This window comes from Aotus nancymaae, unplaced genomic scaffold (assembly GCF_030222135.1).
Source record: "Aotus nancymaae isolate 86718 unplaced genomic scaffold, 86718_ANA_hifiasm-v0.15.2.pri h1tg000033l, whole genome shotgun sequence".
NCBI classification, from domain to species: Eukaryota; Metazoa; Chordata; class Mammalia; order Primates; family Aotidae; genus Aotus; species Aotus nancymaae.
Window position 1 is genome coordinate 52,679,888 of NW_026988447.1, and position 26,388 is coordinate 52,706,275.

At 40.2% G+C, this 26,388-nt stretch overlaps 1 protein-coding gene and 1 pseudogene across 22 annotated transcripts in view; both read right to left on the bottom strand.

The window, feature by feature from the left end:
- Positions 1–26,388, bottom strand: part of ANK2 (ankyrin 2) — a 678,679-nt gene that overhangs the window by 557,089 nt on the left and 95,202 nt on the right. For 21 of the 22 annotated variants that reach the window (XM_064383979.1, XM_064383978.1, XM_064383974.1 and 18 more), the window contains exon 1: positions 9,145–9,305. The exons of the other annotated variant lie outside the window; for it this stretch is intronic. The gene's annotated coding sequence lies outside the window, so the exon portion shown is untranslated. Of the gene's footprint in view, positions 1–9,144; positions 9,306–26,388 lie in introns of those variants that run through there. 22 annotated transcript variants of the gene reach the window in all.
- Positions 7–20,547, bottom strand: LOC105731927 (transcription initiation factor TFIID subunit 4B-like; annotated as a pseudogene).

Genomic DNA, 26,388 nt, shown 5'->3' on the forward strand with positions numbered 1-26,388 from the left:
GAAATTTTAGGACAGTGCAACAATGCTTTTTGTGTCTTCTTTGGCGGTAAATAGCAAGGATCTAGAAGGAGAGTGGAGTGGCCACTTCAGAAGGGTCAGGTATAGAGCTCAAGAATACTTCATCTTCTGTTCCTGTTCCATACAAAATATCAAGTCTCTGAGGCAAATTCTCGTGGTTCTTGGACAAAGCAACTGTTTGGTGGCTGTCAGGCTGGATGTCCCCGAAGCAAGAAGGTTATCTTTTAAGCCCTTACTTTCAGATTCTCGTGGTCTCTTCTTCCTTGGTCCAATAGCTGCAAGAGCTGTGAGATTGGCATCTCTGTGCTGTATCTGTGCAAGTTCCAATTGTTGTAACTCTTTGGCCTTATGCTTTAATTTCAGCTGTTCTGGATCTTCTTTATTAGAAGAACTATTGGCTGCCTTAAGAAACATTTATCTTCTAAATCCTTTCTCTGCTTTTCCAATCGATCCAGCTTTTCAAGAAATTTGAGCTGTGACCTGGTGTCACTACACAGGATGTAATTTTCACTTGCCTTGTAAGTAGTCATTTGATGTTGAGCAGTTGCACTCAGTTTTTCTAGAAGCCCTTGTAATCGTTCCTGTGTTGTATGGGAGATCAAGCTCACAGCATCAGAGTTAAGTTCTGTGATGTCATGCTTTTTACCAATGTCTAAAATTCTCTTTTATAGAGCTCCAATAAAAAGAAGTGGTTCATCTTTATATGACTGAATGCATGTGCCAACCAGTTCAAAGCTTGTTGCTAAGATTCAGGCATTTTCTTCATTAAGGTTGACCCCTCCCATAGAAGTCACATCATTGATGTCATCTTCATCTCTGAAGCTTGTAGTTCCATTGTCTTTATTTTATTTTTCCTGAGTAGGAGATGCTTGAAGTGACAGAATTTTATTTCCAGAGTAATTTGCTTTAGAATGGAAGCTGGAAGAAATTGACTGGTAGGTATTATGGTGTTCACTGGCCTCCCTCTTCTGTCCAAATTTCTGAGTGGTCAGTGCTGGGGAATGTGAAAGTGTGGTCACTTGTTTTTCTTTCTTTTTTTTTTTTTTTTTTTTTTTGAGATGGTGTTTTGCTCCTGTTGCCCAAGCTGGCATGCAATGGCACGATCTTGGCTCACTGCAACCTCCACCTCCCGGGTTCAAGTGATTCCCCTGCCTCCCTAGTAGCTGGAATTACAGGCGTGTACCACCACGCCCAGCTAATTTTTATTTTTAGTAGAAATGGGGGTTTCTCCATGTTAGCCAGGCTGGTCTCGAATTCCTGACCTCAGGTAATCCGCCCATCTGAGCCTCCAAAGTGCCGAGGTTGCAGCCGTGAGCCACCGTGCCCAGCCCACTTGTTTTTCATTGCCTCCTGAAGGCTGCTGAACTACCAGTTGCTTGACTTTAACTGCCTGTGGAATCCCAGCTGGTTGTGAAAGGACAGGGCTCAGCTGGGCAATTTGATTTGAATGGAGTGCCAATAACAGACTTGTCAGATGTAGTCCCAGCAGAAGTAACAACAGGTTTCACAAATGGAAGACAAATAGCTGCACCTGAAGTTTCTCCAAAAGTTACTGCTGGACAGTGTTACTTACTGATGTTCCAGAGACAACTGACTTTTCAGGTTGCAGTGAGACCATTGTCACTGTGTTTAGTACAGATGTCACAAGTGGTTTTGAAGTCTGAAGCAAGACAGACCAAACAACATTATAGAAATTTATAGTCAAAACAGTAAGAACAGGTGATGAGACAGGGACTTAGAAAGTCTGGACTGACTGGATTCTCAAATGACAAGTCACACATTTAGGGCAAGTTTTTCTTACCATCTATGAAATGTCCATAAATAAATGAAGTATTAGTACAGGGTCCTGAATATGGAAAGTGCTCAGCGTTTGGCAGTGATGGGTTCAGGACGTGCTACCCCAAAATATGGCACTTAGGCATTTGAGGAAGTAGTAGAAGCAGAAAGGTTACTTGCTGATCTTTTCTTGCCCTCCTCCCCTGAAGTAAGCCAAAAACAATTCTGTGACCTTCCTGTAAAATAAGTCATAAGGCTCTCATGGAAAGGTGCCCACCCTATATCTGGAGGAAAGGAATGTCCTTGACTCCAAAGGCACAGGGACACAGAGACAAATCTGAACACACAGGTCTAGCTAAGTCCCCCAGTTTATTTCCATTAGATCACACTTCCTTTGTCCAATCATACTTTTCCACAACTGTCTACTCTTCATCAAACCTAAGCACAAAAATGTACAAATTTACCTGTTTCTTGGGTCTTACTGAAGACTCTTAAGTTATATAAACATATTAATTAAATGAATTTGGTTTATGCTTTTCTCTGGTTAATCTGTCTTCTGTTATCGGCGCCTCAGCCATGAACTTAGCAATGGATGAGAAAAAGAAATCTTTCCTCTCCTACAACAGTTGCTGTTGTAGTATTGGTAGTATTATTGATAGTATTATCATTACTTGTAATACTTCCTCAAAAACCAGTTTAATCAGAAGAAAAGGACATAAACCAAATCAGATAGGGTTAAGGGATAAGGGATCTAACTATGTCAACAAAATCCGATAATACTGGGTCTTAAAGGATGAAATTTTCTTTCCAACTGTGGACAGTAGATAGTCTTTTTCTAAATCAATATGTACTGAACTGTTTTTTTACCAAATCCTCTTAAAATCTGCATTATAATTACATTTTCTAGTGTGGTTGCTGTGCAATAGAATTCCATGGCTTCTTTTCCATGCTCAAAACAAAGAATAAAAATATGCTAAAGGGGGGTGCAATGGGTCACACCTATAATCCCAGGACTTTGGGAGGCCTAGGTGGGCTGATCACTTGAAGTCAGGAGTTTGAGACCAGCCTGGCCAGCATAATGAAACCCCATCTCTACTAAAACTACAAAAATTAGCCGGGCATGGTGGCGCATGCCTGTAGTCCCAGCTACCTGGGAGGCTGAGGCAGGATAACGGCTTGAACCCAGGAGGCAGAGGTTGCAGTGAGCTGAGACCATGCCACTGCACTCCAGCCTGGGCAACAGAGCAAGACTTCATCTCAAAAAAAAAAAAAACAAAAATACTAAAGATAGAGTACAATGGCTCACACCTGTAATCCCAGCACTTTGGGAAGCTAAGGCTGAAGGATTGCTTGAGGCCAGGAGTTCAAGACCAGCCTGGGCAACATAGCAACACCCTGTCTCCACAAAAATAAAACAAAAAATCAACTGGTCATGGTTGTAGTCCTGTCACTCTCCTATCGTCTTGTAATCTTAGTTACCCAGGAGGCTGAGGCAAGAGGATCACTTGAGGCCAAGAGTTCGAGACTACAGTGAGCTATGATCACACCACTGCACTCCAGCCTGGGTGACAGAACAAGACCCTGTCTCTCTCTCTCTCTCTCTCTCTCTCTCTCTCTCTCTCTCTCCATATATATATATTCATATATAAAAGAATATATAAAATTCATATATAAAAGAATAAAATCTTTAAATTTTTTTGTTTAGAGATTTTCTAATATAGATTTATTCTCTCAGAGAATATATATATAGAGAGAGAGATGAGAGAGAAAGAGAGATAAAGATGCTGAAAACCTACAACACATCCAAGGTGCAAAGACAATACACAATTTTTACAAAGAAACTCTCCACATAAAGTTTAGGGTATAAATTAGGTTTAAAAGATTGTCCTTAAAAAAAATTGGCATTAATTAAAACAGACTGGAGTATAGAAGCCTAAATCCATGATCAGAAAAATTCATCTATAACTTCCATGGACCCCAAACAGTAATCTCAGATTTCACACTGAATCTGGCTAAGTCACTAGTACAGTAAACAGTAGCATCTGGCTCTCATGTGGGATGGTATATACAATGGGCTGATCCATAACTTTAGTCTACTTTGGACATTTAGATGGATGGGCTGAGAGCCCAGTGTGTTATAATAACCCTGAAAAACTTTTGGCTCTGGCTGTGAACACATTAGCATTAACTTAAATTTGTTGCTTTGTTTACAACAAAAGATATTTGCTTGTGCTTTCTGCCTCAATGGAATTGGTTAAAGGCACCAAGACCTCAAAGAGTGAAATTTACAATGGGTACAGCAGCTACTCACTGTACTGAACTTTGCATTTTTTTTTTTTTTTGCATTTCCTCTTAGTTACATCTTTTTTAAATAAATGATATCTTTATTTGGAGTTTCTGTCCATATTAGGACCATTAACAACTAATATCCCCTGCCTAATTTTTTCTTTCCTCCATAACCTGAAGCTTAAAATAAGTAGCCATTTAGAGGGTTCCTTGAAGATGTCACCATTTAGAAATGTCACACATGCAGTCATTTGTTTCTGAGCTAGAGAGTGCGGGCTGTTTAGAACAGTGTTCCAATTATTCTTTTTAAAACTACTCAAAGCTACCAGAACTAATTTCTCCCAACATGTCACTAGAGTTTAATGTCTACCATGAAAAGATACCCTCACTCAACCAGTAGAAACTGATTACTGCATATCCAGGATATAATCAGAGGCTCTCTTTATTAACTTTGAGATTTCCAAAAATTATAATTAAACAACACCAAATTTAATTTTGTGCTTATTGCTTATACAAATAGCATCAACATGGATGAATTATCTATATGACATTTATTTATATCTGCATTATGTTAAGCAAATACATGGGAGTCTTACCCTTACCAAAATAAGATTGAATAATTAACAGATGGGCATTCTAATAACATTACGGAAAAGCGTAATGTTGAATTACCTTTTAAATCTCATTATTCTCATAAACAAGAATTGCAATGTTCTATACATTTGTTCTATCATTCAATGAACAAGTATTTTCTGAAAATCTCTTGTGGGTCTAGCATTGATCTCAAGAGAGAAAAAATTAATCTGAAATTCTATTTTGAATTAAATATCTTTTAAATGTTTTTTGTTTGTTTTGGTTTTTTTTTTGGGGGGGGAGGGTTTCTTTGAAACAGAGTCACACTCTGTCACCCAGGCCAGAGTGCAGGGTGTGTTCTCAGCTCACTGTAACCTCTGCTTCCCTGGTTCAAGCCATCCTTCTACCTCAGCCCTCCAAGTACCTGGGACCACAAGCGCATGCCACCATGCCCAGATAATTTTTGCAATTTTATTAGAGACAGGGTTTTGTCACGTTGGCCAGGCTGGTCTTAAACTCCTGACTTCAAGTGACCTGTCCACCTCAGCTTCCCAAAGTGCTGGGATTTACAGTCATGAGTTACCTACCACAACCAGCCTTAAATGGTTTTGTTTTTTGTTTTATTTTGTTGGTTTTTTGGGTTTTTTTTGAGACAGAGTTTCACTCTTGTTGCCCAGGTTGGAGTGCAATGGCGGGATCTTGGCTCACTGCAGCCTCCGCCTCCCACATTCAAATGATTCTCCTGCCTCAGCCTCACAAGTAGCTGGGATTACAGGCATGTATCACACACTCGACTAATTTTGTATTTTTTAGTAGAGACAGGGTTTCTCCATGTTGGTCAGGCTGGTCTTGAACTCCCAACCTCACGTGATCTGCCCACCTCGGCCTCCCAAAGTGCTGGGATTACAGGCATGAGCCACGGCACCTGGCCTTAAATGGTTTTTAAATATTTCACCATGAATAGGCCTGTATAAAGAAAGAACATTAGTCAGGTGCAGTGGCTTATGTCTGTAATCCCAGCACTTTGGGAGGCCGAGGTGGGTGGATCACTTGAGCTCAGGAATTCAAGACCAGCCTGTGCAACATAGTGAAACTCTGTGTCTACAAAAAATATAAAAGTTAGCTGGGTGTGGTGGTCTGCACCTGTAGTCCTAGGTACTTGGAGGGCTGAGGTAGGAGGATGGCTTGAGCCCAGGAGGTGAAGGTGGCATTGAGCCAAGATAGCACCAATGCACTCCAGCCTGGGTGACAAACAGACCCTGTCTCAAAAAAAAAAAAAAAAATTTTATATGACTCAGAAAACCAACCAAATAGAATGAAACTTCTAAATGTTCTCGTGGTATGTGATTTGCCATAACTGAACAATAATCCCCCTTGTTAATTAGTATAGAAGACAGCATAGTGGTGCTTCCCTATAATCCCAGCTACTTGAGAGTCTGAGGTAAGAGGATCACTTGAGCCCAAGAGTTCAATTTAGATGAGCTGTCATCACGCCACTACACTCCGGCCTGGGTGATAGAATGAGACCCAGTCTCGGGAAAAAAAACGAAAACAAAAAAAAAACAGGTAGGGTGGTCTACATACTCAGAAAGCCAAGATTAGAAAACTATAGCGATCAGGTATTTGAGATCTCATCACATGACCCACAAAGAATATAAACATGCTACTTTCCTAAGAAAACAGAACTTAATTTTCTTTGTAAAGATTTTCCAATCTGAACTAGACATGATGGCACATGCCTGTAATCCCAGCTACTGGGGAATCTAACACAGTAGGATCACTTGAGCCCAGGAGTTCCAGACCATCCCTGAGTACATAGCAGGGCTTCATCTCTATGAAAATTTTTTTAAATTATCCCCGTAAAGCAGCATGCGCCTGTAGCCCCAGCCACTCAGAAGTCCAAGGCTGAAGGATTGTTTAAGCCCGAGTTTAAGGTTAAATGAGCTATGATCATGCCCCTGCACTCCAATCTGGGCAACAGAGACTCTATCTCAAAAAACAAACAGAAAAACAAAGGCAAAGCTGGGCACAGTGGCTCATGCCTGTTTTCCTAGCTACTTGGAAGGCTAAGGCAGGAGGATTACTTGAGTCCAGGAGTTGAGTCCAGCTTAGACAACATAGCAAGAACTTACCTCTAATTAAAAAAAAAAAAAAAAGACTTTCCAATCTATTGCAAGACATTCTTTGGCAAAGAGGCAAAGAAAGTGAAATTACAGTCATTTTACTATGCTAATAATTCCACAGTATTATAAATAAAATAAAAAAGAACCAGAAATTTTTAAAAAACACCTAATTTTTAAAGAAAATATTCTCTCCCTAGGTTGCATAATTGCAGAAGGAGCACCGGGCTGGGAGTCAGGCGATTTGGGTTCTGGTCCCAACCCTGTCACTCATCAGATGTGTAACTCTAGCCAGCTTTCCTCTCTGTGAAATACAGCTGAACTATCAGTGCTAATAGGGTCTGATCCTGCTCTAAGTCTGTAACTATAGGTATCTTCCCTGAAAAGTAGAAATCTGGAGAATTGTGGATAGCCCCTCTTCATTAAACATAGCCAGCCTAATGTGATGATTAAGACAGAAAGAGAATACAGGACATTACATAGAGTTGTGTGAGATAGAAAAATGGATAACTTTCTTCCATTTCTTTTCATACTACTGTGTTAATTTTTAAAGAAAAGGAATTCTAAAAACCCCCATAAATGGGTATCTTCACAGATATGTGTCTGCAGAGAAATGAAGGTGCTTCAGTTTTGTAACCGAGGAATCCATGTGCCCAAGAATGGGCATCATTTTAGCACATTCCCCTTCAGAGAGAATTTTCGGCATGTGGCCAAAAAAGGGGGTGTGGTCTAGGCAGAGAGGGAGGGCTGGGTCAAGAAGAGAACCTCTGAATTCCTCACACCGTGCTCACCTACATGAAACGGCTAACAAAATTACAAGCAGTGACGGAGACCCTTTCCAGGATAAATCTAGCTTCATTTAACAATATGGAAGGAGGAGAAAGCAGGGTGGGGTTGGAGGATCTTCCATTTTTCTATGTCTTCATTTTATATGGCTTGTACCTGTAACATACAGGGCTCAAAAGATGAATTAGAACTGTTTCTGCACTAGAGTTTATGCAGTTCAGTGGAAGAGAATGGGAGGGGAATCATCTGTGTTCACAACACTATGGGTGGGGCATGCTCTCTTCTGTTGTTTGGTGTTCTCTGACTTAAACCATCTACTGCAAAAGGCTAAAAAAATAGGACAAACCTCATCTAAGCATATTTTCTTTGCATTCATAGCATCATCTTCCTCACCCAAAAGTTTCTTCAATGCTTAAGTATTTCTGGAATCAGTCTTTGGCCCCAAAGCCTATGGTTTGTGCAGAAATTCACAGAAAACACTAGGGTCTATTCCTTAAAAAAATAAAGATTTTCCAGTTCTTAAAGACATAGCCTAATTATTTGCCTATTATCCTCCAAAGGGACACCATACACCTTGACCTAGAACTTTATCAAGTGTTCACAGAAAAATGCCAGGGCAAATAAACAATCTGTTCTTCTAAATTCCCCTTTATATTTCCTTCCAACCACACACATTTATTTTCAGTCTCTAAAACAAACTTAATGTTATATGCCCAGAAGGAACAAAAAGATGTTATTGAATTTATTCCCTTGCTCTCCAAAAAAGGCCACACCTAAGACATTGTCGAGGTAAGAATCATTCCTGATGCATGACTGTGGGAATGTGGTGCTTGTTAAGAATAAAAAATAAGAACCAACCAAACAAAAACAAAACACAGTACTCAGAAATCTGTATCTGTCACATTTCTCTCTACTCCTTAATTAGGCTCTTGATGCAGGAAAGACAATTGACTAGCTGGGAAAGGGAGAAAGAACTCCATCATTCTTCCACTGCCAGCACCTGTTCTGCCAGCTGACACTATCTAATATAAATTTTGACCATAAAAAAAGGCAATAGACTAACAGCTCTGCTGTTTACCAAAAACTAGTCAAATCTCTTCACTGCTGGTTCACCCCCGCTTTCTCTCACACCACCTACTCACCCAATGCAGAGAAGGGGTGGCACCCACTTTCTCCGGCACAGACACAGCCAGTGTCTTAACACAAGCAGTGATTCTGACCAAAAAAGCCACCACCCTCTTGCCCCTCTCCCTGTTTATCATACAGAGAAAACCAAGTCCACTCTGGGGCTGGAAATCTAAAATCAATTCACTTTAACCAGATCTTAAAAATCTACCCAACGATTACAGAAATAGAAAATGCAAAGCAGAAAAACACATCACATGGAGAACAAACCAAAATCAGGGCTGGGGAATATTTGCACATCAGCGCTGCCTTTGAACTTCAGGATGGCATAGAAAGCGCCGCTGCCCAGTCCAGATCCAAGGAGGGGGTTTTACAAAGGCTTCCAGCACCCCCTATCAACACAAACACTTCCTCCCCGCTTCCAAAATGCTCTGAATAAAGACCTTCTTTAGGCACTTACTGGGAGCGGCAGCTTCTCTCTGCAATGTGCCTGTGAGTCACGCAGCAGGAGGGGCCCTGAAGCAGGGCAAGTCGGAGAGCCCCCAGCTTCCCCGAAAGCTGATGTCTATGAGACAGCAGCCCAGGAACCGACTTTCCCATTACAGCCTCAGACTGTAATCCATGTGCTTTCGGCGGGCCAGTCCCAGCTGCCCACAGAGCACCACATGATCTGCTCTGACATCAGATCAGCCAGACGTGACAACCCATCCGCCAGCCTCTTCCACACTCATGGGTTGCATCATTTGGGTGCCTTTGGTTTGCATTTAAGCAGGTGGTACAAAACTGTTGTTTTCTCACAAAATATTTTTTTTCTGGTTTCTTCTGTTCTAAAAGAAGGGAAAAAATAAGCAAGAAAAGCACTTGAATTTGTTGCAGCCTAAATGTATCAGATATATGGGAAGTAACTGGAGTTCCCTGCCTAGTTCAGGGAAGCTGAGGAATGAGCTACTGCCAAGATGCCAATGTCGTGGGAGTGATTTCATCTATAAATCACTACCACCACCATAGCCCACCACGTTTCAGTAGATCAGCTTTTATATAAGAGTTTATATATATACACACACACATATATACACACACAGATATATATGTTTAAGTCATAAAATATTGGTAGGTGGTGTGTGTGTGTGTGTGTGTGTGTGTGTGTGTTTTAAGCTAGTCACCACTGAGTTTAGTTCATGGATAATCTCAGGGAGGTAACCATTAGACTCAGTGCAATGTACAATAATTCTATTTTGAGAAGATTCACATACAGTAGAACAGAAATAGACTTACGGATCTAGACAGAGAGAGAGATAAGCAGATAGGAAGTGAGAACTATCCATTCATGCTTACATTCATTCATTCAGTAATCATTTATTGATCACCTACCATGTACCTAGTCCAAAAAGAGAGTATCAAAATGGCAGAGGGGTTGGATATTTGTCACAGAGTTTCTAATTCTATTACTGTGATAAGACAAGAAAGCAAGAGCCTTATCAAGGATCCTTAGAAAATGTTCAGTGTCTAATACTGAATCTAAAGACTGGCAACAAAACCATGTTTTATGTTAATTCCATTAGGATAAATGTTAACACATGTAACTTTTAAGGTAAGAATAAACAAAAGCATCAAGACTTTATGAAGAAAAATTATAGCCCGCTTAGACGGCTGTGACCAGAAATGTAATTCTAAAATTTCAAAAAATGTAATGCTCCCCTAGCAGAGAGGAGAATTCACTTTTTTTGTTTTTGAGAAGCAGTCTTGCTCTGTCCCCCAGGCTGGACTGCAGCGGCATGATCTTGGCTCACTGCAACCTCTGTCTCCAGGATTCAAGCAATTCTCCCGCCTCAACCTCCCAAGTAGCTGGGATTACAGGCATGTGTCACCACGCCTGGCTAATTTTTGTATTTTTAATAGAGACAGGGTTTCACCATGTTGGCCAGGCTGGTCTCGAACTCTTAACCTCAAGTGATCTGCCCACTTTGGCCTCCCAAAGTTCTGGGATTATAGACGTGAGTCACCATGCCCGGCAAGAATTCATTTTCTTTGTCTACTCTAACTGCGTTACTTTCCATGTATTTGATCTACCAACTATATTTCAGATATTTGTGTGGAAACAGCATATCCCTAACTAGATTACAAACCCATTTACTATCATGCACTTTGGTAGCATTTTCAGTGACTTGAACACAATAGGTGTTCAATTAAACAGTGAGTGTAAAATAATTAACTGTGATATTATGATATATAAACAAATACATATATTGATTTTCATCCCTAGTTTCTGGTACAGAGCTTATAAAACCCTAGTCATTTCCTAGATAATGAGGTGAGATGAGCATAATTTGCTATTCATAAGGCCCTTTCAACCAAACCTGAGTTTATGCTAATAAGGTGACTCTTGGTATGGGCAGGGGCCTGCCTAGGTAGCTTCAGAATGGGAGCTCTTTGCCAGAGAAACCAACCATGTGATTAGAGGATCTAAACTTTCAGATCCACCACAGCTCCATCGAGAGGAGCGGGGCTGAAGATTGAGTCAATCTCCAATGGCCAATGATTTAATCAACCATACCTATGTAACAGAACCTCCATAAATCAAACCATTAACAATAGGATTCGGAGAGCTTCCGACTGGTGAATGTATCTACACGCCGGGAGGGTGGCACACACCTAACACCACAGGACAGAAGCTCCTGCACTCTGGACACTTCCAGACCTCACCTTACATGCCTTTGCATCTGGCTGTTCATTTGTGTACTTTATAATATTCTTTATAACAAACTGGTAATAATAAGTAAAGTGTTTCCCTGTGTGCTGTGAGCTGTTATAATAAATTACCAAACCTACCGAGGGAGTCATGGAAACCCGCAATTTGTAGCCAAGTTGGACAAAAGTGCAGGTAACCTGAGTACCCACTACCCGTGACTCTTATTTGAAGTCAGGGGCAGTCTTGTGGGACTGAGCCCTTAACCTGTGGTGCCTGCGTTAACTCTGGGTAGTCAGTGTCAGAACTGAATTAAATCGTAGGACACTCAGTTGGTATCTGCAGAAAATTGGGAAATTTCTTGATGTGAAAAACCCACGCATCTGGTATCAGGGATGTTCTGTTTCAGTAGAAACAGTAGTAGGAGATTTGAGCAGTTTTATTCTTTATATAGCCTATTTCCAATGAGAACAAATGGAAATCAAGTGCCCATGGAATCTCTATTGAATTCTACAGTCACAAGAATCCTGGTCATCCCAGGGGAAAATATTACACACTTGGTGCAAAGCAAATAGATGAGTTAAATATTATATATTAAATGACAAATTTATTATTATATTAGTAATTATATAACTATTAGACTGAAGTTATCCATAACAAAAATATGTGAATACTATTATATTGATTACAATATCAAGTAATGATATTATAGCCTTAATTAACATATAAAGAAAATGGCACAATTCACTTTAAACATAAGGAACAAAAAAAATAATGAAAACCAAGGGTTTGCATATTTTGTGATTATTTTATTGAAAACAGCTAATTATTAAACTAAGGAAAACTAAAATTATATATATATTTTTTACTGAAGAAGTGTCTTAGCTGGGCACGATGGCTCACGCCTGCAATCCCAGCACTTTGGGAGGCCAAGGAAGGTGGATCACCTGAAGTCAGGAGTTCAAGACCAGCCTGGCCAACATAGTAAAACCCCATCTCTACTAAAAACACAAAAATTAACCAGGCATGGTGGCAGGTGCCTGTAATCCCAGATACTCAGAAGGCTGAGGCAAGAGAATCACTTGAACCTAGGAGGCGGAGGTTGCAGTGAGCCAAGGTCTCACCGCACTCCAGCCTGGGTGACAGAGTGAGACTCCATCTCAAAAAAAAAAACGTGGGTTTTTTTTGTATGGAGTTTCTGGAATTTTGCTGACCTCTCTAGCTAAAATTAACTGGCAATTTAAAAATAGCACTGCTCAGGTACCTACCAGCATCCCCATACAGTGATCTTTTGCCACTATTTCTTACCATAGGAGCTAAGTAAAGTGGGAAATGTGGCCTCACTGACAAATTTTTCCTTCCAAAATCTATAGAGCTAATAAAAGTTTAATATTCAAAAGACTGTCACTACCCCTAAACTCCAGCACAGGCTGCCATCATCATTTGTCTCCCAGACAGCTTCTACTTGTCCAGCTACACCTTCTACTTCTACGGCTACAGCTTCTACTTGTCTAGAATGTTCTCTCTCTTACTTAAAACCCTCTCAGCGTGGACAAAATGGCGAATCCTATCTCTACAAAAAATTTAAAAATTAGCCTGGAGCGGTGGCACATGCCTGTAGTCTCAGCTACTCAGGAGGCTGAGGTGGGAGGACCACCTGAGCCCAGGGAGGTTGAGGCTGCAATGAGCCATAATTGTGCCAGTGCACTTCAGCCTGGGTAACAGAGTGATGCCTTGCCTCAAACAAACAAACAAAAATACTCTCCAGTCATTTTCCATCTTATTTAATTCTTCAGCATGGCCTCTAACATCCTTTAATAAAACTGTATAGATGCTTCTCAAGTAGCTCTCTTCTCCAGTAAATAACATACTGAACATTTCTCTCCTTGGCTGAGTTATCGTTCATTAAGTAATTAACACTTGTTTTCTGAAATTCATTTATTTCCTTAGGAAAGACTGTAAGAAAATGAGTTACTGAATTAAAAGGACTCAATCTTATTTCAAAGTAATAGTGTTTAGGCAAGATATATAACTGCCTGCCCAAATACTACAGCTCCCAAGCTCCCTTGCAACTCAGTGTGGCCTTGTGAGCAGAATTTCTCCTCTCTTGCTTCAAAGAACATTGCTTGCCCTAAACTTCTTTTGTTTCCTTTGTGCATGCTAGAACACAGATGTGCCTGTGACATCACTTCAACCACATGGCTTTAACGGGGAATGGCAGAGCAAATGAACAGAAGAAAACTGGGCTACTAACTTACCACAGAAAGCAGTTGACCTTCTAACCTGGATCACTCACTTACTGCATTTTTGTCAGCATTGAGGCCTATTTCTTTTAAGGTAGGCCACTGGCTGCAGTGGCTCATTCCTGTAATCCTAACACTTTGGGAGGCCAAGATGGGTAGATGGCTTGAGCCCAGGTGCTTGAGACCAGTCTAGGCAACATGGCAAGACCCTGTCTCTACAAAAAAAAAATTTAAAAATTAGCCCAGCATAGTGGTGCACACCTGTAGTCTCAGCTACTTGGGAGGCTGAGGCAGGAGGATGGATTAAGCTTGGGAGGTCAAGGCTGCAGTGAGCTATGATCACACCACTGCACTCCAGCCTGGATAGCAGAGTGAGACCCTGTCTCAAAAATAAGTAAATAAGTAAATAAAATCTAATTTGGTAAATGAAACATAGTATAGGAAGTTGAAAATGATTCAATGATTACTATTAATTGGTGTTCCATCTTTTAAGAATTGCTTGTCCACATCAATTTTTATTTTTATTGAATTTTTAATATTTTTCTTGTCTATGCTGCTGAGTTTCATTGTTTGCCTTTCAATTCTGCTTTTGGGAAACATGTTGAAGTGTTTTATTGTCATCATGTGTAATTTTTTCATTGTAAATTGTTCCATTGAAAGTTTCCATAATGACCAGATTTTTTCTTTTTTTTTGAGATGGAGTCTCACTGTGTTGCCCAAGCTGGAGGGCAGTGGCATGATCTCGGCTCACCACAACCTTCACCTCCTGGGTTCAAGTGATTCTCCTGCCTCAGCCTCCCAAGTAGCTGGGACTGCAGGCATGTGCCACCACGCCTGGCTAATTTTTGTATTTTTAGTAGAGATGAGGTTTCACTATGTTGGCCAGGCTGGTCTTGAACTTCTGACCTCATGATCCACCCTCCTCAGCCTCCCAAAGTGCTCAGATAACAGGCGTAAGGCACCGCGCCCGGCCAATCACCAGATTTTGAACTCTAAATACCATTCCTCACTAAAAAGAACCAGCCTCTTTGGGGAAAGAGCTGATTTTAAATCTGAGGCAGAGAATGTATAAGGTGAGCTTAGCACATTGTCTTATATTAGAAAGCAAGGAAATTACTGAAGAGAAGCGGGGTCATGTCAAAGGACAGGAGTCAACTTGGAGAGGCCCCCAAAGTCCAACTTCACCAAAGCATCTTTTCTAGTGTGGCTATATAAGAAGTCATGCAAAACTTAGCTTAAAACATTTATTTTCCTCACAAATCTGTAGTCTGGGAAGGGCTTAGGGGGTTAGCTGGTTTCTACTCCACTTAGCATCATCTGAGCACCTCAAAAGCTGGAGACTGAAATCTTCTGAGGGTTCATTCACTCGTATGTGAGTGAATTCCACCCCTTAGTGTTCCAGTTCTGGTGCCTGAACTGGAACACTAAGGGATGGAATACTAGGGCTCCTTAATCATCTCTGTGTACCTCTTATGTTGCTTTTCCTTATGCTCTTTTAACATGGTGGCTTCAGGGTGGCTGGATTTCACTAAAAGCATGTGTCCCAAGAAAGTGCCAGGCAGAAGCAATGGAGATGGGTCAATACCACATTATAGGGAGACCATGTGAGATTGAATATATTGGTGTATCCTGCTTTTGTAAATACAATCTGTCACAGCATCATAAAGAATACTATAATTGATTGACACACTTGAATATATAAAAGTCCAAATGATACTCAACCCAGAATGAAAAGACATATTTGCCCTAATTGAGGTAACTATTATACCAATTCCTTACACCAAAATTATTCAAGAGAGAATGTTAAGTATGAATTATTTCTTTTCCAAATGGAAATCTATTTTGGAGTAATGCATAGCTCTAATTAATAAGGGGAACTCTATTAGAAGAATCGTAGTTAATGAAAGCAAAAAGATCAACAATTGAAAAAAATCATCATTTTGCAACTTGTAATGGAGTAACTAGTTCAGACAACAGTCAGCAGTAGGTGCCAAAAGCATTGAGTGTGAGGTTGATAAAGCTACTGGATACTAATCTGCTGCTGAGTTCTTAACACACAGAATATTTACTTGTCTCAAGGGGGGAAATCATAACTTTATAATAGAGAGATCTGGTAATTTTCCCATTTATCATTAAGGATCGATCTTAGTATCATAAAAAGTAACACAAGTAAGTATTGTCCAACTCTTGGTATGATACAATATAATGTTCACGGCATCACCCATGAAATACTCTTGACAAAAAATGGTTTACCTGACATCAGTAACAACTTTAGATCAAAAGTTTCAGTCTCCAGGAAATACAGCGGAGAGTTAACTAAACTTTAAATGAAACCAGAAGGAAACAACCATATAAATCCAGAAGGTGGAATTCTACCAGATAATTGATCCAGTCTCTTCAGCAAGAAAATGTAACAAAGAAAGAGAACTTTCTTTACAAGCTATAGCTCACTACATATTAAAAATCACGCAGGTCATTGACTAGATCCTGATTTGACCAACTTCGCTGGAAAACACACTGGGGCCAATGGAGGAAATCTGAATGTATGCTGGGTATCAGGAGATAGCAGATATTTAATTTTGTAGATGTGAGCATGATAAAAGTATTGTGCTTGGTTAAGAAAAATATCTTTATTTGGCAAGGCATAGTGGCTCAAGCCTGTAATCCTAGCACTTTGGGAGGCCGAGGTGGGTGGATCACCTGAGGTCAGGAGACCAGACTGGCCAACATGGTGAAACCCCACCTCTACTAAAAAAAAAAAAAAATACAGAAAAAGAAAATATCTGTATTTTAGAGGTACTAAAGAACATAATGGTAAAGCAACATTATAATTTACCTCCAAATGCTTTAAAAAGACAACAAAGTAAATATGGCAACATGTTAGCAATTGGCAAACCTGGATAAGGAATATATGGGTATTTGTTGTACTATCTCCCTATCTATTTTAATATTTGAAATATTTTACAGTAAAATGTAATAAAACAACATTTCTCCCCAAATGCAGGGATTTTTTTAAGTACTCAGTTCTAATTTTTCTAATTTTTATGTTTTTGGGTTTTTTTTGAGATGGGGTCTCACTCTGTCACCCAGGCTGGAGTGCAGCGGCGCAATCACGGCCCTTGACTTTCCCAGGCTCAGGTGATCCTCCAACCTCGGTTGTATTTTTAGTAGACGTGGGGTTTTGCCATGTTGCCCGTACTGGTCTCAAACTCCTGGGCTCATGTTATCTGTCCACATAGGCCTCCCAAAGTGCTGGGATTACACGCATGAGCCACCGCGCCCAGCCTGGTTTTATTTATTTATTTATTTATTTATTTCTAACCATTTAACATTTCATTTGAATTACTAGGAAGTTTTTTGGGGAGTGTTTTGTCTTTCTCCAATTACCAAATGAAATGTCCTAGAAAATTTACTAGTTTCTCTGGGCAGGCACAGTGGTTCACACCTGTAATCCCAGCACTTTGGGAGGCTCAGGTGAGTGGATCATCTGAACTCAGGAGTTCAAGAGTTCAAGACCAGTCCGGTCAATATGGCAAAACGGCGTCTCTACTAAAAATACAAAAATTAGCCAGGCTTGGTGGCACACATCTGTAATCCCAGCTACTCAGGAGGGTGATGCAGGCAAATCACTTGAATCCGGGGGACAGAGGTTGCAGTGAGCCAAGATCACCCCACTTCACTCCAGTCTGGACAACAGAGTGACATTCTATCTAAATAAATAAATAAATAAATAGTCTCCCTGTATGTCCCAGTTGTTATACTTCTTTTGTTTTCTATTACGTTATTGTTATACCAGAGTCTATCACTGAGATAATCATTCCATTGATTTGTCTGTACCAGTGTCATTTTCATTTAATCATTATAGCCTATGTAGTAATGAACCAACTTTCTCTTTCTAATTTTCAAAGTCACTATTGTCTATTTATTTTTCTAGGTGATTTTTGGAATTTGCCTTCAACCCCCCAAAAATACCACAGGTCTTTTTGTCTTTTTGTTTTCTGTTGAGTTTTGATGAAAGTTGAATTGGGAAGAATTATCATCTCTAGAATACTGACAACTAATATTTAATCCCACTTAAATTTTAAGAGCTGAAGTTTGTATTTCTTCTTTGTATTTTATCAAAATTTGCTTTCTTTAAATTCTCCAACCTCACTGGTTTCAGTTCTGCTCTCTGGAGTGACATAATGTTTGATTACTCCTTCTTTCACATAATGGGAGAGAGTAATTATGCTCCCACTTTATTCAGCCATTTCCTATTTGACATGATTTTTTCTCTCTTCATCATCCTGCTCACCCACTTCCGGATATGCTCCACTTTGTCAATATTTCCTCTTAAAAGAGGGAACCCAGATCTAAGGACTCAAGAATCCAAATGTGTGTGGTCTGAGAATCACAAAGAAGTGGGATGATTATTTCCCTTACCCTGGACACTCAGCTGTTATTAATGCAGTGTAGATTTGTATCCCCATGTCTTGGCAGTACTCCTCACTATTGGCTCACATTGAGCTTGCAGTCAACTAAAATCACTAGAACTTTCTCACTGACTGTTCTTAAAATAGACCTTCATTTTCTTGAACATAAGCACATGAATGCTGAATTATTTGTATATATATATGGTTATATGCATCCTGATAAAATTTCATCTTTTCAATGTTGGGTTATCATTTCAGCCTAATTATAAATCCCAAGTCTATTTTTCAAAGCATTAAAACTTAGTCATCTGCAAATTTAATAAACATGTCTTTTTTTGGCATCACCCACAGTCTGACAAAGAGCAAAGGGCCAAGTCCTATAGCAAAGCAACCAAATGCTGCTTTCTGGGGGATTGCTCAAGGCCAGGTTGAAATAGTAGATCTTCAGCATTTCTTTATTAACTAGGAGACCTATGAAAGAAAAGACCAAGGTTTCTTTGATCTCATTTGCTCTTTGTAAACCCAAACTTATTCCTACCGATTATTTCTCCCTAATCTAAGTACTCACAAACCACCTATTTTAAAATTCCGTCTAAATGTTGCTGAGGACCAATGTGAAACCAAATTGTACATCAAAATCCAAATTTTACCCCCTTTCTAAAAACATGGATAAAATTCACCGTCACCCAGAACTTTTGCCAATTCTCCTACTCTCTTCAAAGAATAGTAACTGTTCTGACCATTTTTATTGTTCTGACATGTTCTTCCTTACAACCTGAAACTGTGAACTCATTATGAGACTTAAATGTACTTCTGGGAAGGTATCTCCATACATGTTTGTCTCCTCAAGCAGATTTTTAGTTCCTTAAGGACAATATGAAGTCTCATTCAGTTCAATTCAACTGACACTTAATGAGTTTCAGGTATTTTAATAGCAACCATTATAGGAGACAGGCAGGCCCCTAAGAAGAATGACAGGAACAGACTTGCAGCACGGAACAGTGTGCGTAGAGACTAGAACAGTTCTACACCGCTTAACGGAGATTATAGAGCAGCGGGAAATAAGGATGCAGAGGTAGTTAAAAGAGAGCTCCATCAGAGAGAGCCTTGGAAGCCATGCTAATAAACACCAGCTTTATCCCATAGAACAGAGTTGGAAACGGTTGAAAAACCTGGATTATTCCCCTGAAGACTCATTTTGTTTTCCCAGCATACTCTTAAACAAAAAAAGAAAAAGAAAAAAAGAGGATTCCACAAAAAACTAAAAATAGAACTGCCATAAGACCCGGCAACCTCACTGCTAAGTATATATCCAGAAGAAAGAAAATCAGTATACATATTTTTCTCTTTTTCATTTTTGAAACAAGATCTCCCTCTGTCACATAGGCTGGAGTACAGTGGCATCATCACAGCTCACTGCAGCCTCAGCCTCACTGGACCCAAGTAATCCTCCCACCTCAGCCTCCCTGAGTAGCTGGGACTATAGGCATGTGCCACCACGCCCAGCTATTTGTTTTGTTTTTTTTGTAGAGACGGTGTCTTGCCATGTTGCCCAGGCTGGTCTCAAACTCCTGGGCTCAAGCAATCCCCCTGCCTCAGCCTCCCAAAGTGCTGGGGTTATAGGCATGGAGCACCACACCTAAATTTACTGAAATCAGTATATTGAAGAGATACTGCACTTGCCTGTTTATCACAGCACTGTTCACAATAGCCAAGATTTGGAATCAACCTAAGTATTCATCAGTGGATGAATGGATAAAGAAAATGTAGTATATACACACACAACAGAGTAGTATTCCAGCATAAGAAGAATGAAACCCTGTCATTTGCAGCAACATGGATGGAACTGGAGAACGTTATGTTAAGTGAAATGAGCCAGGCACAGAAAGACAAATTTCACAACTTCTCATTCATATGTGGGAGGTAAAAATTAAAACAATTAAATGGAGAGTAGAATGATCATTACCAGAGGCTAGGAAGGTAGTGTATATGCATGTGGGGGGAAATGTAGAGATGGTTAATGGGTACAAAAATATATTTAGAGAGAATGAATAAGATCTAGTTTTGATAACGCAATAGGGTTACTATAATCAAAAATTATTTATGGTATATTTAAAAATAACTAAAAGAGATAAATGTTGGAATGTTTCTAGCACAAATAAATGATGAATGCTTGAGGTCATGAATACCTGGGTTACTCTGATGTGATTATTATACATTGTATGCCTGTATCAAAACATCACATATACTCCATAAATATATACACCTATTATGTATCCATAATAATTAAGTTTAAAAATTTAAAAATAAAGATACAAAAATCTGCATGCCTATCTACTTTGTCACAGTCCCTACGCCCTTGTTGTTTTACACCATCCCAGGAACATTGGTTCTTGAAGAAACGAACCCTTGTCTAGCTTATTTATGACCGTCTCTCCAGGGCCTAGATCAGTGCCTGGTGCATAGCGAGCACCAAAAAGGATCTGCTGACTAACATGTTGGCCTGGCCCATTTTGGTTCATGTTACCTGGTAACAAAGGTACCTGGTACAAAGGTAGGCAACCAATAACAGCTGCCACAAATGCCTTCTGGTTTCCTCTCACTCATAAAAATGTATGAAGCTTAGTTGTAAAATTTCATTTTTTTTTTTTTTAATTGCATTTTAGGTTTTGGGGTACATGTGAAGAACATGCAAGGTTGTTGCACAGGTGCACACCTGGCAGTATGATTTGCTGCCTCCCTCCCCTTCACCTATATCTGGCATTTCTCCCCATGCTATCCCTCCCCAACTCCCCACCCCCCCACTATCCCCCCTCCCCCCACAGACCCCCGTGTATAGTGCTCCCCTCCCTGTGTCCATGTGTTCTCCTTGTTCAACACCCGCCTATGAGTGAGAACATGTGGTGTTTGATTTTGTGTTCTTGTGTCAGTTTGCTGAGAATGATGTTTTCCAGGTTCATCCATGTCCCTACGAAGGATGTGAACTCCTCCTTTTTAATGGCTGCATAATATTCCATGGTGTATATGTGCCACATTTTTCCTGTCCAGTCTATCATCGATGGGCATTTGGGCTGGTTCCAGGTCTTTGCTATTGTAAACTGTGCTGCAATGAACATTCGTGTGCATGTGTCCTTATAGTAGAACGATTTATAATCCTTTGGATATATGCCCAGTAATGGGATTGCTGGGTGAAATGGAATTTCTATTTCTAGGTCCTTGAGGAATCGCCACACTGTTTTCCACAGTGGTTGAACTAATTTACACTCCCACCAACAGTGTAAAAGTGTTCCTATTTCTCCACATCCTCTCCAGCATCTGTTGTCTCCAGATTTTTTAATGATCGCCATTCTAACTGGCGTGAGATGGTATCTCAATGTAGTTTTGATTTGCATTTCTCTAATGACCAGTGATGATGAGCATTTTTTCATATGTTTGTTGGCCTCATGTATGTCTTCTTTTGTAAAGTATCTGTTCATATCCTTCGCCCATTTTTGAATGGGCTTGTTTGTTTTTTTCTTGTAAATCTTTTTTAGTTCATTGTAAATTCTGGATATCAGCCCTTTGTCAGACGGGTAGGCTGCAAAAATTTTTTCCCATTCTGTTGGTTGCCGATTCACTCTATTGACTGTTTCTTTTGCCGTGCAAAAGCTGTGGAGTTTGATTAGGTCCCATTTGTCTATTTTGGCTTTTGTTGCCAATGCTTTTGGTGTTTTGGTCATAAAGTCCTTGCCTACGCCTATGTCCTGAATGGTTTTGCCTAGGTTTCCTTCTAGTGTTTTTATGGTGTTACGTCTTATGTTTAAGTCTTTAATCCATCTGGAGTCAATTTTAGTGTAAGGTGTCAGGAAGGGGTCCAGTTTCAGCTTTCTGCATATGGCTAGCCAGTTTTCCCAACACCACTTATTGAACATGGAATCCTTTCCCCATTGATTGTTTTTTTCAGGTTTGTCAAAGATCAGGTGGTTGTAGATATGTTGTGTCGCCTCCGACGTCTCTGTTCTGTTCCATTGGTCTATATCTCTGTTTTGGTACCAGTACCATGCTGTTTTGATTACTGTAGCCTTGTAGTAGAGTTTGAAGTCCAGTAGTGTGATGCCTCCTGCTTTGTTCTTTTTGCTTAGAATTGACTTGGCTATGCGGGCTCTCTTTTGGTTCCATATGAAGTTTAAGGTGATTTTTTCCAGTTCTGTGAGGAAGGTCATTGGTAGCTTGATGGGGATAGCATTGAATCTGTAAATTACTTTGGGCAGTATGGCCATTTTCACGATATTAATTCTTCCTAACCATGAACATGGAATGTTTCTCCATCTGTTTGTGTCCTCTCTTATTTCGTTGAGCAGTGATTTGTAGTTCTCCTTGAAGAGGTCCTTTACGTTCCTTGTTAGTTGTATTCCTAGGTATTTTATTCTCTTTGTAGCAATTGTGAATGGCAGTTCGTTCTTGATTTGGCTCTCTTTAAGTCTGTTATTGGTGTATAGGAATGCTTGTGATTTTTGCACATTGATTTTGTATCCTGAGACTTTGCTGAAGTTGCTTATCAGTTTCAGGAGATTTTGGGCTGAGGTGATAGGGTCTTCTAGATATACAATCATGTCGTCTGCAAATAGAGACAATTTGACTTCCTCCTTTCCTAATTGAATACCCTTTATTTCTTTTTCTTGCCTGATTGCTCTGGCTAGAATTTCCAGTACTATATTGAATAGGAGTGGTGAGAGAGGGCATCCTTGTCTAGTGCCGGATTTCAAAGGGAATGCTTCCAGTTTTTGCCCATTCAGTATGATATTGGCTGTCGGTTTGTCATAAATAGCTTTTATTATTTTGAGATACGTTCCATCGATACCTAGTTTATTGAGGGTTTTTAGCATAAAGGGCTGTTGAATTTTGTCGAAGGCCTTCTCTGCATCAATTGAGATAATCATGTGGTTTTTGTCTTTGGTTCTGTTTATGTGGTGAATTACATTTATAGACTTGCGTATATTGAACCAGCCTTGCATCCCTGGGATGAATCCTACTTGATCATGGTGGATAAGCTTTTTGATGTGCTGTTGTAATCGGCTTGCCAGTATTTTATTGAAGATTTTTGCATCTATGTTCATCATGGATATTGGCCTGTAGTTTTCTTTTCTTGTTGAGTCTCTGCCGGGTTTTGGTATTAGGATGATGTTGGTCTCATAAAATGATTTGGGAAGGATTCCCTCTTTTTGGATTATTTGGAATAGTTTCAGTAGGAATGGTACCAGTTCCTCTTTGTATGTCTGGTAGAATTCGGCTGTGAGACCATCTGGGCCTGGGCTTTTTTTGGGTGGTAGGCTCTTAATTGCTGCCTCGACTTCAGACCTTGTTATTGGTCTATTCAGGGTTTCGACTTCTTCCTGGTTTAGGCATGGGAGGAGACTACTGTCCAGGAATTTATCCATTTCTTCCAGGTTTTCTAATTTATGTGCATAGAGTTGTTTGTAATAATCTCTGATGATGGTTTGAATTTCTGTGGCATCTGTGGTGATATCCCCTTTATCATTTTTTATTGCATCTATTTGGTTATTCTCTCTTTTCTTTTTTATTAGTTTGGCTAGTGGTCTGTCTATTTTGTTGATCTTTTCAAAAAACCAGCTCCTGGATTTATTGATTTTTTGAAGGGTTTTTCGTGTCTCTATCTCCTTCATTTCTGCTTTGATCTTAGTTATTTCTTGTCTTCTGCTAGGTTTTGAGTTTTTTTGATCTTGCTCCTCTAGCTCTTTCAATTTTGATGATAGGGTGTCAATTTTAGTTCTCTCCTTTCTTCTCATGTGGGCACTTATTGCTATATATTTTCCTCTAGAGACTGCTTTAAATGTGTCCCAGAGATTCTGGTATGTGGTGTCTTCATTCTCGTTGGTTTCGAAGAACATCTTTATTTCTGCCTTCATTTCATTGTTTATCCAGTCAACATTCAGGAGAAAGTTGTTCAATTTCCATGAGGATGTGCGGTTCTGGGTTGGCTTCTGAATTCTGAGTTCTAACTTGATTGCACTGTGGTCTGAGAGACTGTTTGTTATGGTTTCTGTTCTTTTGCATTTGCTGAGGAGTGATTTACTTCCAATTATGTGGTCAATTTTAGAGTAGGTGTGATGTGGTGCTGAGAAGAATGTATATTCTCTGGATTTGGGCTGGAGAGTTCTGTAAATATCTATTAGGTTTGCTTGTTCCAGGTCTGAGTTCAAGTCCTGGATATCCTTATTAATTTTCTGTCTCGTTGATCTGTCTAATATTGACAACGGTGTGTTGAAGTCTCCCAGTATTAATGTGTGGGAGTCTATGTCTCTTTGTAAGTCTTTAAGAACTTGCCTTATGTATCTGGGTGCTCCTGTATTAGGTGCATATATATTTAGGATCGTTAGCTCTTCTTGTTGTATTGATCCTTTTACCATTATGTAATGTCCTTCTTTGTCTCTTTTGATCTTTGTTGCTTTAAAGTCTATTTTATCAGAGATGAGAATTGCAACTCCTGCTTTTTTTTGCTCTCCATTTGCTTGGTAAATCTTCCTCCAACCCTTTATTTTGAGCCTTTGTGTATCCTTGCATGTGAGGTGGGTTTCCTGGATACAGCACACTGATGGGTTTTGGCTTTTTATCCAATTTGCCAGTCTGTGTCTTTTGATTGGGGCATTTAGTCCATTTACATTTAGGGTTAATATTGTTATGTGTGAGTTTGGTCCTGTCATTTTGATGCTAGCTGGCTGATTTGCCCATTGGTTGATGGAGATTCTTCATTGTGTTGCTGCTCTTTACCATTTCGTGCGTTTTTGGAGTGGCTGGTGCTGGTTGTTTTTTTCTATGTGTAGTGTCTCCTTCAGGAGCTCTTGTAAAGCTGGTCTGGTGGTGATGAAATCTGTGAGTACTTGCTTGTTCACAAAGGATTTTATTTTTCCTTCACTTATGAAGCTTAGTTTGGCTGGATATGAAATTCTGGGTTGAAAGTTCTTTTCTTTAAGGATGTTGAATATCGGCCCCCACTCTCTTCTGGCCTGTAGGGTTTCTGCTGAGAGATCTGCTGTGAGTCTGATGGGTTTCCCTTTGTGGGTAACCCAACCTTTCTCTCTGGCTGCCCTTAGTATTTTCTCCTTCATTTCAACCCTGGTGAATCTGATGATTATGTGCCTTGGGGTTGCTCTTCTAGAGGAATATCTTTGTGGTGTTCTCTGTATTTCTTGGACTTGAATCTTGGCCTGCCTTGCTAGGTTGGGGAAGTTTTCCTGGATAATATCCTGAAGAGTATTTTCCAGCTTGGATGCATTCTCTTCGTCACATTCAGGTACACCTATCAAACGTAGATTAGGTCTTTTCACGTAGTCCCATATTTCTTGTTGACTCTGTTCATTCCTTTTTACCTTGTTTTCTCTAATCTTCCCTTCTCGTTTTATTTCATTGAGTTGATCTTCAACTTCTGATATCCTTTCTTCCGCTTGGTCAATTCTGCTGTTGAAACTTGTACATGCTTCGCGAAGTTCTCGTGTTGTGTTTTTCAGCTCCATCAATTCATTCATATTCCTCTCTAAGTTGTCCATTCTCGTTAGCATTTCATCAAGTCTTTTTTCAAGGTTCTTAGTTTCTTTGCATTGGGTTAGAACATGTTCTTTTAGCTCACAGAAGTTTCTTATTATCCATTTTCTGAAAGCTGATTCTGTCATTTCATCACACTCATTCTCCGTCCAGTCTTGTTCCCGTGCTGGTGAGGAGTTATGCTGCCTTGTAGGGGGAGAGGTGTTCTGGTTTTGGGTGTTTTCATCCTTTTTGCGCTGGTTTCTTCCCATCTTTGTGGATTTATCCGCCTATTGACTTTGTAGTTGCTGTCTTTCTGATTTTGGTAATTTTAAGTCTGCATCAGCTGAACTCATAAACCCCCTTTTCTTCTCCCCAGGTGTTCTGGCCCAGGGGTTTAGCACTTTATGTTTTTCAGCTGTGTTGCTACCGTTTTCCCTGCCCACAAGGTGGCAGTCTAGTCACACTCAGCCTGCAGAGGCTTCGCTGAGCTGCTGTGGGCTCCGCCCAGCTTCCGTGTGAGCTTCCCAGCAGTCCTGTGGGTGTAGTTAGAACTGCTTCCGCTATGCTGGCCCGCCCCTGTAGTGACGGAGTCTCTGTAGTGGCGGGTTGTCTTGGTTACGGAAAATTGCCCCGGGAACTGCAGGGTGTTTCCCGATGGAGGACGCCCCTCCCCCACAGAGCTGAACCGTCCCGGGTTCAGCCGTGTTTCTAGAGGGGCCCTCTTTGTCCTGTAATCTCTTGGCTTGCCTCCTTGCCACAGTTCCCCTTGCTGGCCCAGAGGGGACACAGTCTCGTTCACTTTGTTCAAGGAGCCGCTGCTCCCCGCCCCCCGTGCAGGCCGA